We start from the raw sequence: 19,712 nt of genomic DNA, 5'->3' as shown, positions 1-19,712 counted from the left end.
ACAGAGGTGGTAAGGACATGGTGTAACGTACTGCCTCCATGGGCGTTGGTCGCAGGCGGCTGTCCCTCTCTGGGTTGCACAGGATTCAGCAGGGACTGGAGGCTGTAATATGCAGCAGTGTGTCTGAGTCCCAAATAACACTTTTGCAGGGAGCAGCACTCTAATTTGGGTGGGCAGTGGAGTTGAACGGCGCCCAGCGGAGAGCAAATGATGTTGGGGACCTGAGTCCACGGCCGAACCGGCACAAGCTGATGCGGGCGCTGCGTACACCCACCGTGTATGTCCGGGCCGGGTCCTTTGCGCAGCAGTCTCCTCTTCCCTCATGGTATCACCGCTGAAAACTAAGGAGCCGTAGGTGAGGTGCTCAATGCAGTAGGTCGGGAGCTGTTGGTAGGTGCAAGTTGTACTCAGATGGCGCATCAGTGCCGGCATGCAGTCCGGTGCCACAGCCCAGCACCACGTGTGAGGCCCGGGGCTTGTATAGCGGCGGTGACCGCAGGGGGCTCCAAGCAACTCCGAGAACACCTCCTGCTGCAATGTAGAAGCCGCTCAGGAGAGGACACCGGAGGTCCGGAGAGGCTGAAAGTGACACTGGAGCAGGAGGGCACCTCGTTCAGCAGGCGGCAGGCTATTTGGGCAATATTCTCCCGGTACGAAGGGGAGAAATGCAGGATATTGAGGCTGAGCTTCCAGAACCTCACAGAGGAGCAGCCATTATGGTTAGTGGAGAAGTGTGGCTCACTGGTTAGAGGAGGCAGACCTGGAAGCAGAGGTCAGCCCGGGAATAGGGTTCAATTCCCGGCTCGGCGGGGTCTTGAGTCCTAAAATGTCCGTGGACTCGACAATTCTCGCTCCGGTGCCTACTCGATTCACGGGTTCACACTCTGCGACTCTGGGCAATAGCTTGCTTAATCTCCACAACGGCCGCTCGCGGCGGGATGCCTGGCTTTTACCTTGCGGATACCCTGCCGGGGTTATCTCACAGGGGAATACCAGGACGGGTTCCCTAAGCAAGCGCTTAGAAACCGCTAGGTGATTTGCGCTATATAAATTCCTGTACATTTACATTTACATTTACATTTATGTGCCACCTAGCATCCCCGGATTCCCCAAAATCATTATCTCCGTTTTTTCTCCATTCAATTTCAGAAAAGAGGCATTCATCCATTTGGCTACCTCTTTCAAGCAGGGGGAAAGGCTGGAGGAGGAATTCTCTGCCTGGTTGAATCCTACCACCAGTTGTGTATCGTCTGCATATGTCACTATGTGTACCCGGAAAGGCAGTACGATTTCCGCTAAAGGACTCAAATAAATGTTAAATAAGGTGGGGCTCAGGGAAGACCCCTGAGGCACACTACAGTGGAGAGGCAACTGTTTTGACGTCACATCGGCTTCGAAAACCTGGATGAGTCTATCCACCAGGAAGGACTGCAGCCATGTCAGTGTAACCCCGGTTTTTCACTAAGGACATGCAAACTTAAAAGTACCATATCCTACCTTTTGTTTACACAGCACCCTGTGCCTACCTTAGGGGTGACTTATATGTAATAAAAGGGGAGTTTAAGGTTTGGCAAGAGGTTTTAAATATCAAGTTGACATGGCAGTAAAACTGATTACTCAGGCTTTGCAGTGGCAGGCATGAGACATGTTTAAAGTGCTCCTTGTGTGGGTCGAACAATCAGTGATGCAGGCCTACTGGTAGCAATAATTTTCAGGCCATGGGCACAGGTAATGCACTTTACTAGGGACTTACAGTTAAATTAAATATGCCAGTTGTGAGTAGGTCAATCAAGCCTTGTTTTAAGGGAGAAGCACATGCACTTTAGTCGAAGAGTCTAGACAAATCTTGGATGCTGGAGGTACTACAGCCATCATCCTTTTAAACCTCAGTGCCACCTTTGACACGGTCGGCCATCAAATCTCGGCCCACAGACTCACAAGACTGGGGGTGACCGGGGTGTGTGACATGTCCTCATGTTCTAATAGTGAAGTACTGCCAATTTAGTTTTTCACTATTGACAGGCCATCTGTCCCTTAGGCTAACATGGGAGTTGCTTTTGTAACATCTTACAGTCCTAACTTTCCATTGGGACCAGATGGGAAAATAAAGTTTAGTATTCCTGAACTCAGGATTTAAAAATACATCTTTTAGTAAAGATGATTTTTATATTATGTGTTCAAATATACCACTTCTTGAAAGTGGTTTTTTTTTCTAATCATTCTATGTACCTCTGCCGGTTTGTGTATTGACTGTCTGCTTTTGGAGTGACAGGGGCTGGGGATGTGCAGTCACTGTAGACAGACCAAGGGGGTTTGAGGTGTGCCCTTCCTTTCCTATGTGACTCATAGTGGAGCTGAATAGGCCTGGTCTGCATTTAGAGTGGTGGGAGGAGTTTTCACCAGCACATGAATAGGCAGTGCTTCCTCTGCACAATGCTGTCTCCACCTCCTGTAGTGAAGTTGGGCCAAAGAGGGCCAAACTGGTTTGGACTGGGCTCAGAGAGCCTTGCCACAAAGAGAACAAAGAGGAAAGGTGGTATAAATATTGAAGACCTGACGCCAGAACATTAGAATGCTCATGGATCAAGGAACCTGACAAGAAGAAGAGCTGAAGAAGCTGCGAGGAGGAAGTAGCACTTTGCTGTGTGCTTTGCTGTGTTGGCCTGCAGTGACTGCTTCTGTCTTTTGCAGAGAAAGGACTGGACAGAACTTTCTGCAACTTCTTTGTTTGAGTTTCTCCTGTTCAAGAGGTCTCAGGAACAACAAAGACTTTAAGTTCATCTGCTACCATTACTGGGACTGTGTGTTTTGTGCTGCAACAAAAGAAAAAACATTCCAACGCCATTAACTACTCCGCTGCCAGCTCCGTGTCCTGCAGAGGGCACTGCTGCACTTTGCAATGCAACCCTGGTCTCACTGATGACAACACCCAACTCCACCACCGAGCAGCTGCTTGCACTGTGACCTGTGCGCACCACACTTCGCACCACCTTGCTTCATGTCACCACCTTGGTATCCCCGATGACGCCACTTCACACCGACATCAACGCTGCTGCTTGCACCATGGTTTGAGGGCACCGCTTGTAAGGTACACAACACTCAGTCCTGTCCCACACTGCAGCCTTGGTCTACCGACGCCAGTGCAATTGATTCTTGTTTGTCAGCCGACAACATTGCTTCAGCAATGACGACTCCGCCTGCACCGTGACCTGCCAGCACAGCGGCGAGCAATGCACCACTTTGCACTTGTTACACAGATTTTTATATTATGTGTTCAAATATACCACTTCTTGAAAGTGTTTTTTTCTTTCCTAACCTTTCTGTGTACCTCTGCCGGTTTGTGTATTGACTGTCTGCTTTTGGAGTGACAGGGGCTGGGGATGTGCAGTCACTGTAGACAGACCAAGGGGGTTTGAGGTGTGCCCTTCCTTTCCTATGTGACTCATAGTGGAGCTGAATAGGCCTGGTCTGCATTTAGAGTAGTGGGAGGAGTTTTCACCAGCACATGAATAGGCAGTGCTTCCTCTGCACAATGCTGTCTCCACCTTCTGTAGTGAAGCTGGGCCAAAGAGGGACACACTGGTTTGGACTGGGCTCAGAGAGCCTTGCCACAAAGAGAACAAAGAGGAAATGTGGTATAAATATTGACGCCAGAACATTAGAATGCTCATGGATCAAGGAACCTGACAAGAAGAAGAGTTGAAGAAGCTGTGAGGAGGAAGTACCACTTTGCTGTGTGCTTTGCTGTGTTGGCCTGCAGTGACTGCTTCTGTCTTTTGCAGAGAAAGGACTGGACAGAACTTTCTGCAACTTCTTTGTTTGAGTTTCTCCTGTTCAAGAGGTCTCAGGAACACACCAGGACATATCCTACCTTTCAAATACACAACACTCTACCCATTGGGGTACCTTGGGCCTACTTGATGGGCGTCTTACATGCAAGAAAAGGGAAGGTTACGGCCTGGCAAGTGGGGGCACTTGTAAGGTCGACATGTCAGCAAAAACTGCTTGCAGACAGTGCAGTGGCAGGCCTGAGGCACCTTAGAAAGGTTGCTTGTGTGGGTGGCACAATCAGTACTGCATGCCCACTAGCAACATTTGATTTACATGCCCTGGGCACACACAGTGCACTGTACTAGGAACTTGGTAGTCAATCAAATAAGCCAAAACTAGAAACACCAAGCCATAAACACAATTTACAGTAGGAGAACTTGCACTGTAACACTGAACAGTAGTGAAAAAGTGTGCATAGGCACTAATAACATTAAACTAGGAGGTCAGAAAGCAAACCAAAGACAGGAGAAACATGCCAAAAGATGCCAAGTCTAACAGTAATGATAAATCCTCTTTGCTGACAAAGTTTAATTTATCATTAACATTTTAGAAATGCTTCTTTTAGAAAGATCAAAAGATATACGGTTGCTCTCCTTCCCTTATTACAGTATGTTATCATCAGACTATGAAACCAAGTAATTGCGTGCAGACAGATATGCTGTGAACCGTCCCCATTGTCACAGCTTCATGTTGAAGTCAACCAAAGAAGGCACAAAACTTGTGCACGCCACTATCACACTGCTCGTGGTAGGAAACGTCTCCTCACAATAGGCCACTCTTTGTTGAATATACCATTTTTCACTAAAATTGAAACCATAATTAAACAAGTGCTCATTGCGCTTTTACTCCATACTTTTTTTTTAAATCACTCCGGAGACAGCGTGATGCCACCATGATTCTTTTATTAAACATTTTTAAATGCCTCCTGCTTGCCCATCCAGATTTAAAACAGCAACACATGCAAAGAATCATTCGTGCGAGTAGGCTCATATAATTTAGTTTCATCCAATGTATTTCGAGCCTGCAGGCTCTTCACCAGGGGTTGCTGCGGAGCCACAACTGGCAGATTTTTCTCAACCTGCGCTCTCTGTCGATGCTAACAGGAAAATAAACTTTATGAGCGACAGTGGGGTACGCAAGTTTCGTGCCTTCTTTGGTTGACTTCTTTTAGAAAGATGGCATTTCGCTGCTCTTAGCTCTGTGTTTCTGTAGCCTGTCTCCAATTAATGTCTTGAGTGGGTGACAGCTGGACTCCCTCTAGACAGCCATACACACAGGGAGTTTAGTTTTGACTGTAGGCAAAAACATCCTGCTAGACCATCCTGGGCAGGATGGGAGGGAGGAGCCGACACTTACACCTGAATAGGCTGTTCCCTGTCCCTGTAGTGAGTCTGAAGCCCGAGCTGGGAGGGAGGACCTCTGAGCACTTCAAAGCCCCTTTTTGAAGTCACCTCCATGTCAAAGGAACAGCTGGATATAAGTGCTGGGCCCAATCAAACCAAACAATACTGGACCTGTGAAAAAATCTGTCAAAAGGAAGGATTCCGGAGCTGCTACAGTGCCTGCCACTCTGCTGGACTGCTGCTCTGTAAGAACTACTTTTCTGCTGTGCTGTGCTAGCCTGCTGCCTGCTAACCTCTGCCTTTCTGAGGAAGAACTGGACTATCTTACTTGAACCCAGAGTGATCTCAAGGGGTATGCTGGCTAGCCTCCCATTTTAGGACTCAGGGATATCAAAGTCTTGCCCCTTGCTCCAATGGAACTGATGACTCCCTTGTTGCGGAGCAGCATCGATGCATTGCTGAACAGAACAGGACTGGTGCATCAAATTTGGAACCAGCGCATCGCCATCAGAACTGACACATCGGAACCACCCTTTTGCTGCCACTGCAGTGAGAGATAATTGAAGCATCCCCTAACTGTGTAGAGAAACATGGGCCCAGTACTCGGAACTAATGCATTTCGGAACCAGCGCCTCGCCATTGTTGTGAGGAGAAAATTGACGCATCACCTTGACTGCGGGATCAGCACTGACGTAAAGCTCACCTGCACCCCACATCTCACTGTTGCGACCAGGATTAAGGTACTTTTGTTCACCGGGCATTCCGTTAGTTAGGTTTGAATCTGGAGATTAGAATCGTGTATCCTTGTTTTTATTTGGAAAATCATAATCTATTTCTAAAGACTAGTGAGGAGTAATTTTGTGGTATTTTCAATGTGTTACTGTTTGATGTATTGCACAAATACTTTAGACATTGCCTCTTAAGCTAAGCCTGTTTGCTCTGTGCCAAGCTACCTCGGGGTGTGCACACGTTACTTTATGGTGTGTATCTTACTTACCTTGATTATGGATCCTGCTTGAACAGGGTGCACACCTCTGTCAACCAGAAATCCAGTGTGTAACATTAGTGATCAGTGGTGAGGATGGGTATTGTGTTTATGTAGTGCTATACAGTGGCTAAGTATACACTACACTCCATATCTAGACCAAATTGAGACAATTCTCCTTAATTGACATTTTATGATTTTTTCCTATTACCATTTTTTCTGCTGTATCTGTGACCTCACCTGACAGGATGGAGTTTGAGCTGCCCAACCTAGAGAGCTACACTGTGGCCCAGTTCAGGGAATTCTGCCAAGAGAAGATGTTGTTTACAAAGCAATGCTCCAAACAACTTTGAGAGGTATGGGCAGAAGCCCACCAGAGTCACACAGATGAGGAAGAAGGATCTGAGGAAAAGGAACTAGACCAGGAGGTTCTTGACATGCAACCTGTGAGGGAGGGAGGGAACATCCTCAAAGGACTGGAAGTCTATCCAAATGTATGGAGGAGTGTTCTATCTATGAAGGAGCTGTTGGACAGGAGAGAGGAGAGGAAATTAAAACTAGAGCTTGCAAAAATTGAGAAAGAGCAAAAGATTGCCAAGTTGGAGAAGGAGCAATCTCTAGAGGAGAAAAGGCTGTGCATAAAGGAAATGAGGTTGAGACATGAGCTAAGCCTTAGAGAGCTGGACATTAGAGCCATGCCAGTAAAGTCCAGCAGTAGTTGTGGCAGCGTGCCTGCAGTGTCTGCTGGAGAAGGGAGAGTTTGCATCCCAAAGGATTTGGTAGCTAGTTTTTTTTTATGGGAGATGATATTAACAAACGGTTCTCCAACAGTGAGGTGACTCTAAGGGTGCACATGGTTCCTGATGAGTTCTGGGGGTAGATTGAGGATATATATGGCCATGGTGGGGAGGGACACACTCACTTGACAAGAGTGAGCCAGATAAACTCAAGTCTTTTGAGTGCTTCCAGCATGGACCTTACAAGGGGGATCCCAAATGCCCGAAAAAGAACAGGGTCTCACTGGAGGTAAAACAGCAGGGATAGCAAGTATAGTGCTTGGGGATGAAGTGTGCCTCAGTAAGTGGGGGAAGTTCAGTAAGGTTACTCTAGTGTCTCTGGGTGACAGAGAGATGGTTCCTAAAATCCATGTGCCTTCCAATACTGCAAAGTATAGGCAGTGGGTCGCAATCAATGGGCAATGTGTTTAGGTTCTAAGAGACACGGGAGCCAGCATGACTATGGTAAGGAGTCAGTTGGTAGCCCAAGAGCAAGTTATACCTAATGCATTCCACCAGGGTGTGATGGATAACAACTTTGAGGGTCACTATCCAGTGGCCCTGGTTCCATTTGATTGGGGGGGAGGTGTCTCAGGTCTTCTGAAAGTTGTTGTGGGCCCTGTCATGCCTATGGACTGTTTGTTAGGGAATGATCTTGAGCACACTACCTGGAAGTAATTGGAGCTTAAGTCACACCTGGAAATGTTAGGGTTGCCTGAGTGGATATGTGCTACCACCAGGTCCATGTCTGGCCAGGAATGGAGGCAAAGAGGTCTGGTGCCTGGAAGAATGGCCTAGACAGCTGCCAAAGGAGGAAAGGGGAGGGGGAGCGGGTAACCAGCCCCTGAATGTTTCCCAGCTGGGGTGGATGGGGTGCCAGAAGAGGTCGCCCTGTAGCCCACTGAGAAGGATATTGCCTCCATTGGCGACCTGCCTGATCCTGACAGACGGCAAGTAGAGGGGGAACCCACCAGGGATAAGTTCTGTAAGGCACAGAGACTGCCCAATCCTGGAGGGCATGAGGCAACAGGCAGAAGCACAGGAAGCAGGTGATGCCTCTGGGAATAACCACATTTACTGGGAGGGAAACCGCTGTATATTCAGCCTAAGGCACTTGTGCATTAGGCGACAAGGGAACTGGATGCTATCCAATGCTAACAGGCCTTCTTACTGGAGCTGGCTAATGAAATACCCCTGGAAAGACTTTGTGCAAGACAAGAACTTTGCCAGGCTTGTTTCCCACGTTTATTGGCCCCAATGAAGATTTCAGCAGATACATTATGTGGGACTTGGTTGATCTGCCAGACCAGCAGGAAGATAGGCAGAGGCTGAAGGCTCCCCTTTATCCCTTGACTGCCATTGCTACCCCCTTTAGAAGGATGGGCATCAACATTGTAGGGCCTATGGATACCCAGACAGCCTCCGGCAACAGGTTTCTTCTGGTACTGGTGGATCATGGTGCAAGATACCCAGAGGCCATACCTCTGAGGACAGAAAATACACCTGCTTTGGATAAGGTGCTAATGGAGATTTTTACTAGAGTGGGATTCCCCAAGAAAGTGGTTTCTGGCAGGGGCACCAAATTCATGTCTGCTTAGATGCAGTGAATGTGGAAGGACTGTGGGATTACTTACACGTTCTCTAACTCCTACAAATCACAAACCAATGGGCTTGTTGAGCGATTCAACAAGACGTTCAAAGGTATGATTGAGGGCCTGCTTGAGGCCCCTAGGATTACGCGGGACGTTCGCTTGCCATGCCTTCTCTTTGCTTACAGAGAGGTACCACAGACGGCTCTTTGATTTTGCCCCTTTGAGCTTCTATATGGTCATCCTGTAAGGGGACCTCTCAGTCTGGTGAAGAAAGGGTGGGAGCAAGCTCCCAGGAAACCTCCTCAGGATGTAGTGAGCTACATGCTGGCCTTCAGGAGCCAGATGGCCATGTTTTGGAAGCAAGTTTCTGACAACTTAGAAGCCAGCCAGGGGGTAATAAAACAGTGTTATGACCAAACAGCCACGAAGAAAGTCTGCCCAACCTAACATTTCTGATAACTTGGCACCTGGGGAGTCCAGGGTGGTATGCCTCGTGTTGGGCAGGTTGCACCGTACAGCCACTGATCTGCAGCTGCACTAGACTTGACACAGCATGATGCAGGACAACGCAGAGCTCTGCAGGATCACACTGCAACTTCATCTCATCAAAGTCAGAAGGAAAACTTTCCAGCCGCACAAACATGGTCCAGTATCTGGCCCGCACTCCTTCATGGTTGGCTTGAAATTGTGATTTTGTCCTGGTCCAACATGACCAGATACCTGCAGTTGGTGCCTTGCACCTTTTGGCTATAATTGTACTCAAAGATTTGAAAAATCATGACTCTGGTTCTACTGATTGTAGTTTTTTCATTGTGGTGTCATTTTATTTATTAATATATTCCCTATATTTCTAAGTTAATTTGAGGTTTTTCTTGTGCTGAGTGTTCACTTTATTGCTGTACTGCATAAATACTTTACTCATTGCCTGTAAGTTAAGCCTGATTGATTGTGTACTAAACTACCGGAAAGTAAAACACTGGCCTATTTACTCACCTTTATGGTTCACCCTGACAAGGATTGTGGTTATTCTTTGAAGTGGGTTCTCACCCCCTTAAAAAATAATACATTTTCTTACAATAGCACTGCATCGAATTAGAACTCAACAAACTGTGGCTGCATCAAACAGTAAAAATATTGAAATATACCGATCTGGAAAGATCAATACAAACCTCACAATGAACTTTCTACTACAAAAAGATAACTAGATACCTCTTACTTGCATGAACTGCTTTATTGAAGACCAAATGCACCTACACTGCACAGACTCCAAAAGCAGCAAAGATATACCACAAGAAAAAGAACTGCAAAAAAATTACACAGATCCAAACGTGAATTTGAAAGACAATAAAACATCTAAGATAAAGATGTTAAAATAAATTACAAAAGTAAAAAAACATTTTAGCAGGGCAATGATGCACATTTGAAGTAAACATGACAAAACAAAGTTACCTTGCCAAACACATGCAACTAGACAAAATGCAGATCTACCAATTCTGAAACAGCAAGCAAGACCACACCAAGAAAATCAAAAGCTTCAGACTACGATAAAAAGGAAGAAAAAAAAGCCAGAAGTGCAAAGATAAGAAATAAAACAGTTAACTTTATAAAGCACAATATTGTCTGCTCTGAGGAGGCAGCCGCAAATATTGTCAATATGTTTGCAGTTTGCCCTCGAATCCAAGGCTATTTAGAGGAAATTCGCAGGTGGCTTTCTAATAAACTTGAGATTTAGGTGGAATTTGATACTTTGAATAATATACTTTCTACCGAGTTGAAGACATCTTAGAGTAATATGCTGGCTCGTCTCTACTATTATTGTTGCAAGGATTTGTCTGTCTCGTGAGTGGAGAAACACGCTTCTGCCTACCTTTAACTCCTGGCTAGTCACAATGCAGCACTACTTTGAGCTAGAGTATGCTGCACTGAATACGAAAGGGAAAAGGGGATACTTAAGGATGCTTAATACCAGTTATTTCAATGAGACTAGTCCACCTATTGAGGCCCTCTTGGGAGGTGTTTTTTCCCGTTATTTTGATTTGTTTCCCCCATTTTCTTCATTTTTCTTTTTTTTCCTCTTGGTTAAGTTAATTAAATGTTTTGTTCTCATTAGCTGTGAATGACTTTGTTATGCCCAAATACATTATTTATATGTTGATCCTTCTGTAAAATAAATTCTATATATAGAGGAGCAAATCAGAATGAAAAAAGGCTGATCTACCCCAAGGGGATGCGCAAAGCAAAGGCAGGAAATTGGCACTTGGTTTCCTCTGTAACATTACAGCCAAGGAGCCTAGCCAGAGAGCAGACAAACAGTTTTTATTGAATGAAAATGTATCACAAAGTCACAGATTGGATTCAGGAAAGATTATACACAGTGTGGTTAAGTCCGAAAAAAGATGAAAGGCTTGAAATACCAGAAGCTCCTTTGGAAGGAAAAGGGTGAGATTTACACTGGCATCGGTCAAGAAACCAGTCTAGGTCCTGATGATAACCCATAATTAGGGGAATTTGAAATATGCTGACCTTCTTACACAAGGGAGTTGGTGATATTTAACAACCACTCACAGGCAATCCTGTCTGGAGCATAGGTTGTTACCTTACTCTATCAAAACAAAATGATGCTTCAACCCCCCACCTATTTCTTGAATTGATTACTGGTATGAAGAAATTGCATTTGCTACATTGTTTTTAATAAATTAATTTGATGTGTGATTTGTGATTTATGTACTTTGTTGTTTTAAGTATGTGGACTTAAAACATTAACAAAAGTATGGCTGTCCAAAGAATATGGAAAGTGTACAGGTTTGTGGTTTAAAAAAACTAAAGGTTTAATTAAATAAATATAAGGTCAGAAAATTGTTCGTTTTTCAAAAATTGTGTGGACAGAATAATTATCAGCAAGGGAACTCTTTATTCTATGATTTTCCTAAAAGTGGCACTTTTAAAATAGTAATGATAAATTCAACTTTGCCAGCAAAGTTACCATTCCAATGATATGAAACATGACAGAGCTACTCCATCTCAATTAGGAATTACAGCGTATAACTGTAATTAGTAATTCCCAATGTTAACCTATGAGAGGGGTATGCCTCCCAGTAGTGAACAACAAATGTGTGTGGTTTTTATTATTAAGACATGCAAAACCTAAAAGTACATGTTCTATCTTTTAATTACACAGCACTGTGCCCTATGGGTTACCTAGAGCTTATCTTAGCAGTGACTCATATGTAATAAAAGGGGAGTTTAAGGTTTGGCAAGGGGTTTTCATTGCCAAGTTGACATTGCTGTAAAACTGAACACACGGGCTCTGCAGTGGCACCCCTCATTTGCATCAGCCACCTGAGGAGGTCTGAATCAGGAAATGAGTCCCAAACAGGTATGGTCTCAACTTCTTCAGTGCCCAGACCTCAGCAATAGCTTCTCTTTCAATAGCTGTCTACCTCTGTTCCCTGAGAAATAAACTCCTAGGGCCCGATTCACAGAACTAACTTAAGACAAAATCCTAAACTTACTACTTTTGGTATTCCCAGAAGGCATTTAGTAGTCTTAAGTTAGGATTTTGTCTTAAGTTAGGATTTTGTCTTAAGTTAGGATTTTGTCCTAAGTTAGGGTTTTGTCCTTAATTAGGATTTTGTCTTAAATTAGGATTTTGTCCTAAGTTAGGGTTTTGTCTTAAGTTAGGATGTTATCTTAAGTTAAACTTAAGTTTAATGTAAGTGTGTCTTAAGTTCAATTTAAGACAAAATCCTAATTTAGGACAAAATCTTAATTTAAGACAAAGTCTTAATTTAGGCAAAATCCTAACTTAAGACAAAATCCTAATTGAGGACAAAATCCTAACTTAAAACACAATCCTAACTTAGGACAAAAGCCTAATTTGGGACAAAATCCTGATTTAAGACTAATAAATGCCTTCTGTGAATACCAAAAGTAGTAAGTTTAGGATTTTGTCCTAAGTTAGTTCTGTCAATCGGCCCCCTAGAGATGAAAGCTACAAGTTGGTATAGGCCCTCATCATTTAGCGTTTGCCCCTATGCCATGTTCTGAAGCATCTGCCTGTACAATTAATTCCCTGGAAAAGTCAGGGGCCTTGAGCACAGGGGCTCTACACATGGCCTGCTTTAGGGAGTCAAATGGTTTTTGACATGTCTCTGTCCAAATCACATTTCTGGGCATTTTCTTTGATGTCAGCTCTTTCAAGAGGGCAACAATGCTGTCAAATTCCATGACATACCTCCTATAGTACCCTGTGTGGCCTAAGAAGGCTCTCACCTCAGTTTGGGTTTTGGGAGGCTCCCAGGCAATGATAGTCTCTATCTTGACCTGAAGGGGCTGCAGTTTACCCCGCCCACCAGGTATCCTAAGTACACCACATACCTCTGTCCTATCTGGCACTTACTGGCCTTGGTAGTCAGGCCTGCCTGTTGCAGGGCTTGATGAACTTCCCGCGGATGAAAAAGGTGGTCCTTTCAGCAGCTACTGAAGACAGCTATGTCATCCAAGTAAGCAGCACTGAAGACCTCCATACCAGCCGAAACCTAGTTCCCTGGCCTCTGGAAGGTGGCAAGTTCATTCTATAATCTAAGGGTGTTACTCAGAAATGGTAGTGGCTCCCTGGAGTGAAAAAGGCTGACCTCTGCTTGGCTTCTTCAGTTACGGCAATCTGTCAGTAACCTGATGTAAGGTCAAATGTACTCAGCAACTGGGCAGTCTCTAACCTGGCAATTAGCTCATCTGCCCAGGGGATGGGATGAGAATCAATCTTGGTGACTGAATTGAGCCCCCAATGATTATACACAGAACCTGAGTCCTGGTGTAGTGCCCAGTAGGACTGCATTTGGTACCAGCACCACAGGTCTGGGGCAGTGACAACTGGAAGCTTCAATCACTCCCAAGTCCAGCATTTTAGAAACCTCATCTTTGATGCTGGCCCTTACTTTTTCACACAGTCTATAAGTTGTATTCTTGACAAGGGGCTGTCTCCTATGTTTACATCATGGGTACACAGGTGGGTAGTCCCAGGAGTGAGAGAAGAATTGTCCCAGGAACTAGTTACTGCCCCTCTGCTGTTCCAAAAGTCATGGTAAGGGAGTTCCCACCTTCCACTGACCCATTCTTCTCCTTGGAGGCTAAGAGATCAGGGAGAAATTCACTATCCTCTTCCTTCTATTCATCTGACCAGCAACATGGTGACCTCAGACCTCTCAAAGTATGGTTTAAGAAAGTTGATATGGATCACCCTGAGGGGGTGCCTTGGGGTCTTAAGGTCCACCAGGTAGATGACCTCCCCCTTCCTCTCAACTCATAGGTCCCAGTCCAATGAGCTCCACGGGTTCTATTACTCACACCTTCTGCCCAGACTTTAATTGCTAAAAAGGGTCACTCTTGAGTGGAAATATTTGAGGGGCCCATGCTGCATGTTGAGTCCTTTGCTATCGCAGGTGCAACGTCCACTCACACAGATGAGGTACCATTTTTATCAGGTGACATGGGGAGCACTTGGTAGTAGTAAATCTGAGGAACCCCACACATTCTAGAAATTCCCCTTGCAGAAAAGTGAGATAAATGGGTGATTTTGTAAATTCGGCCATCTTGACAAAAAGTTACAAATTAAATTGTAGTCACAAATGGCTGACTTTTCCTACTATTTTCCATAATTTTTCAATCTCATCAGTTACGTTCTTTAGAAAGATGTGAGGGAGAGGACGCCGCTCATACCTGTAGGTCGTTGGTGGAGGAGTGTTCCGTGGAGCAACGCCGGCCTGATGCACCTTGGAACTTGAAGGAGGAAACACATGACCTTCAATTACTATCCCCGTATGATATCTCCCCACAGCAAGATCCCATAAAACCCCCAGAAGTTGGCAGAGACGAACTAGGAAGTGAAAGGAGCAGCCCAATGAAAGCCGGAGAACACAGGAAGCAGTCGTCTTTGACCAGCGAGGAGGAGGGACGAGTGAAGGAAGAAGACGCCGAAGACCGAAGGGAACCGGGGGAGGACGACGCGGGAAGTCAGGAGGACTTGGGACCTGAAGTCGTTCTAGGAGAAGACGAGGATACGGAGGAGCGGTGGACCGAGGTTTGGTGGTGTCCGCCAGAGGAGGCTGGAGAGCGGCCGCAACTCAGGAGAGTTGCGGCGGAGCCGGTGAGTGGTGACGCCTCCGGGGACTCGAGTGGTGACGGCGGGAGGTGGGAGGAGTGTTAAGGGGAGGGTAGGAACGGGACATGTATACTGGCCATATTGCATTTGTTTCCCCTTGTTTGGCTGTCTAATGTACCCTTTACCGCTACCTGTTATAAACTGTACCTTGCCGCATATGCTGCTGTCTATTTATGACTGCACGTGGGGTACTTTTGGTTGCACCTTAATATAGTGACGATATAGGCATAATTACTATACCACAAGCCTTATTGGATTTATCTTTTTATTCCTTATTCCTCACCCCTTCCCCCCCCCCCTGGTCATCTCCTCGTCGCATGTTCAGTTGGGGTGGGGGTTCTCCTTTATTATGTTCCCGGGCACATTTCTCCCGACCGTCCTTTCCCTCACTTCCAGGTGTGGTGACTGGTGGAAACATAGACCACCCTAAAACAGAGTGTCTGACGGTTCCATTTCCATCTCTTCTTACATGAGCCTCCGGGGAGACCCCAACAACAGTGAAGACGAGGAGCCCGGAACATCTTCAAACCTAAGTACTTTCAGCTCCCCACTCGGTGTGTCAGGAGAAGACCAAGAAGAAAGACATTCTGTATTGGAAGATAACCCCTTGCCTGTTAATAAACCATCCACTTTTGGAAAGTATATACAGCCTCCTCGCCTGTTTATCAAGCCCGCACTCCCACAAGTGGTGTCAGAAGTGGGATTGAAAGACAGAATGGAGGCTGCAATGGCAAAAATGACGGAAAATCAGGAACATTTGGGCAAAGTCATGGAACGCTTCCTGACAGTAGTGGAAGAAAACACACGCTGACTCTCACCCTACCTGGCAGCCCAGCAGAACCGCGACCACCACGCCCGCACCCTACCGCTCTCCCCCGCCGCCGCAGTTGCCATCGCGGCAGCCTGAGAGGGGGGAGCGAGTAAGGGACCACACTTCCCAGCGTTCCTTGCTGTAGGACGGGACGCTCACAGCTGCGCCACTTTCCCGCGCACGGAGGCGCATTTGGAGGCGGTCCTGCTGCAGAGGAGTGGGGGACCCAAACACACGCTGACTCTCACCCTACCTGGCAGCCCAGCAGAACCGCGACCACCACGCCAGCACCCTACCGCTCTCCCCCGCCGCCGCAGTTGCCATCGCGGCCGCCTGAGAGGGGGGAGTGAGCAAGGGACCACACTTCCCAGCGTTCCTTGCTGGAGGACGGGACGCTCACAGCTGCGCCACTTTCCCGCGCACGGAGGGGCATTTAGAGGCGGTCCTTCTCCCGCGTCGCGGGCCGCGCGCGGGCGGTCGTCGGGCTGAGCCCGGGCAGAGGGCGGGCCGTCTGTGGCCGTCCGGGGCCGAGGGAGGCCGGGCTATCCCACTAACATCCGTCATCGAAAATGGGTAAGCGAAAGAAGGCTACAACCATGGAGGAGGGTGGGAATAAAGCCAAGGTTCCAAGACAATCTAACTCCATAATGACGTACTTAACATCAGTGGTGGGAGAACTAACCAAGGAAATCGCCAACGCTGAACTTGAACTGGGCATAACAGCTATTCCCCCATCACCCACCGTTGCCCCATCCCCTCCAGCTCTGGGTAATTCACCTGCGATTTGCATCCCTCCGGCACCACTCTACCCCATCGTGACCATTTCCACTCTCCCACCCACATGCCCTGTAACTAAGGTATCTACCCCAACCCCTCCAGCTAGCCAGCCTGATTTGAGCCAGCAGACCACTACGCTTTTGAGCAAGGGACCACTGGTTAATAACGCTGTAAGAGCATGCACACTAATTACACCAAATGATCTGTTGGGCAACAAACTGGAGGATCTTTTTGTTTCCAGGATTGAACCACTACTTGTTGGGATAGCAAAAGACATTGTTGACACTCTGAACACCTGCCTAGAAGGATTACTTAGGAAATGTGCACTAATTGACAGACTTATCAATCATCCCCCACCCAATATGGTCCCTAATGAAAACATGAAGCGCCAAGAGGGTGAGGTCCAGAGGATGGAGGTTGGGAGGATGGAGTCGGCACAGGCACCAAGCGCAGTTCCACAAATTGATAATAGTAGTGGAGCTACAAACATGTTACCCTTAGCCTTGGAAGCACTGCCCCCGAGTATGGAGGGGCTGCCATGCACGCAGCTCCCACCACGCGCTACCGACCAACCGAGACCCTGGCATAGAAATTACAAACTTAATTTGCCACCTGAAGCATCCCCTCTGGTGGCTGTTTTTATTGGGGTGCCTCCTCTAAGGGAAGGGGAGGTTGAATCCTCTATGGACCTAATGGTCAAATCTAAAAAATGGTGTGCGGATAAATGTTGTGGTAACAATAATATCGCAGATGAGATCATATTCACAAGAAGGGTGGGTTGGATTGGCAAACATCAGAAATCCACACTAGGAGACTGAGTGGTTGTTAACTTCAGCAGGGCTAACTTAGCGGACAGACTCTTCTGGGATGGTTCTGACATTTCCTTATCGACAAATTAAGACCAGTCCCGCTGGGCTTTTTCTACCCCCCACCAGGGTGCGTGTTGTACCGTAGAGGCCCTGGGACGAGCAGGGGAGGAGGACGTGTTCTCCTAGGTGAGGGCAGGCTCTACTCCCATCCATCCCCACAACCCCTGAGGCATCCAAATACCCCACTGAATGGTCAGCCCGGTGTCTACCAGAACGCTCAGGAGGGTCCTACGTTGGCTACTGCTAACCGCTTCGCTCCCCTGTCAGGTCTGGAGGCTATAGACTGACTATCTGGCGACCCTACCTGTGTGACCGAGGAGGCAGGGGGCAGAACGATTGAGGCATGACGCTATTAAGCTGGAATGTGGCGGGTCTTAACTCAAAACGCAATGACAAGGGGTGGAGGAGCTTCGTTTCAGGGTACAATATTATCGCCCTTCAGGAAACTTGGGAAACGTCAGCTAATTTTTGGTTGGATGGGTTCACCAGCTTTGCCAAAGTGGCTATTCCAAGTTGTGCCGGCAGAGCCAGGGGGGTCTTTTAACTTTATTTTCCCTAGGACTGAAGGGTTCCCTAAGGCAGATTAGCACTGCCTCGCCCAACATTCTCATCGTTTAAAGGGAAATTAGTCCCACTAGGAGGACCCTATACATCAACTTTTATAACTCAGGGAACATGGACAATAGCGATAGCAATGTTGCTAGCTTAGATACTGTTTTAACGTTAGTCAGTCAGAATACACAATTCGATGCAGAGTACATACTGTTAGGTGACTTTAATATCCACCCCTGCAAGCTAGTGTGCGGTACCAGTAACAAGGAGGGGGACGAAGGCCCCGAAGGTCCCCACTCTGAGCACACCACCCGAGGGGAGGAGCTAGAAGACTTTTTGGCAAATTTTAACTTATATGAACCGGAGGGGGGCCAAAGAATATTTACCTTTACGGGTACCAACCCCGGAACTATAATTGACTATATTTTTGTTACACCTGGCATTCTAAATAGGGTCATCACCTACCGCACAGTGCCCTCTCACTACAGCGACCACAACCCCGTTTTACTCGAGGTAGCCTGGGGAGACTACATGGGGCCAACCCTGGGGCCAGTCAGGTCGGAGGGCACTCTGCGCATCTCCGACCAGGGCAGAAGAGTCAAATGGGCTAAGGTGGTACCGGAGAACTTTTACGCGGAAGTTTTTCCGAAAATTGAGGCACAGGTGGCAGTGTGTCAAAACCCACATGCCAAGGATTGCGAAATCATAGGGGCTTTTGAGACGCTATGTGGGCAGGTTTCGCTGGAGCTTTTGGCTAAACCCAAGAAGGGAGCCCTAAATAAACAGCGTTGGTTTGACGCCTCCTGCTCAACTGCACACAGGTCCCTGATGTCAGCCTTGAAGAAAACACCTAGGATAAGGGACGATATTGTCAGATTGAGGAAAAATTATAAATTAGCTATAAAAACCAGACAAGATAACATCAAACGGGAAGCGTGGGAGAGTCTCCTTTCCGTGTCCGTCCTTAAGGACAGCCGGAAATTCTGGGAAATAATTAAACAGCCACTCTTCTCTGACCAAAAAAACGAGGCTATGGATTGTGTCATCCCAGACGATAAATGGTTGGAACATTTTAAAAAGGTGTATGGGGATAATGATCTGGCAGGTCAAGTTGGTTCCTTGGTGACCTCGGATGCCACCCCCATCTACTTCCTTAGCACAGAGGTGGAGAAAGGTATTCTGGCCACAACCAAACACAAGGCACCGGGACCGGATGGGGTGCCAGCTGATTTTTTCATACACTCTCCTAAGCTATGGGCGGGGGTTTTGGCCAATGTCTTCTCTGCCGTTAATGGCAACCCCACACCCTCCTCTTGGGCCATTTCTACTATCGTCCCTATCTTTAAAAAGGGTCAGCGGGATGATCCAGGGTGTTATAGGCCCATATCCCTCTTGGACTCTGCAGTTAAGATCTTAGGCAGAGTCCTCTTGACCAAATTGAGGGATAATGTAGAGAGCTGTGGTGGGCTGGCTGAGATCCAGTACGGGTTTAGAGAAAAGAAAGGGACGATCGAGCAGTGTTCTAACCTACACCTGTTGATCTCAAAATATACGGTGGCCAAGGAGGGGTCCTTGTTTCTAGCATTCATGGACCTCTCCTCGGCCTTCGACTTGGTGAACAGGTCTAAGTTATGGATGATCCTATTAAAGATGGGGATCGATGATGCACTGGTTAAATTCATGGCGTCTCTACACCAAGAGCTCTTTGCCGCGGTACGGGTTACCAATGAAGGAAGGTGTACGTCCCAATTTAACTCCATGCGGGGGGTTAGGCAGGGTTGTATATTGGCCCCCTTGCTTTTTACCATCTATATCAACGGACTGGGCGCCCATCTGGAGGAGGTTGAAGGTGACGTTCCGCGTGCAGGAGGAGCCAAGATCCCCGCGCTCCTGTATGCGGATGACGCCGTGCTGATTGCCCGCACTGGCGTCTCCCTTCAACGCCTACTGGATGCTTTTGGTACATTTATGGACCAGCTAGACCTAAAAATAAACACAAATAAATCCCATACTATG

This window comes from Lissotriton helveticus, chromosome 2_1 (assembly GCF_964261635.1).
Source record: "Lissotriton helveticus chromosome 2_1, aLisHel1.1, whole genome shotgun sequence".
Classification (NCBI taxonomy): domain Eukaryota; kingdom Metazoa; phylum Chordata; class Amphibia; order Caudata; family Salamandridae; genus Lissotriton; species Lissotriton helveticus.
This window is presented reverse-complemented; position numbering follows the sequence as displayed.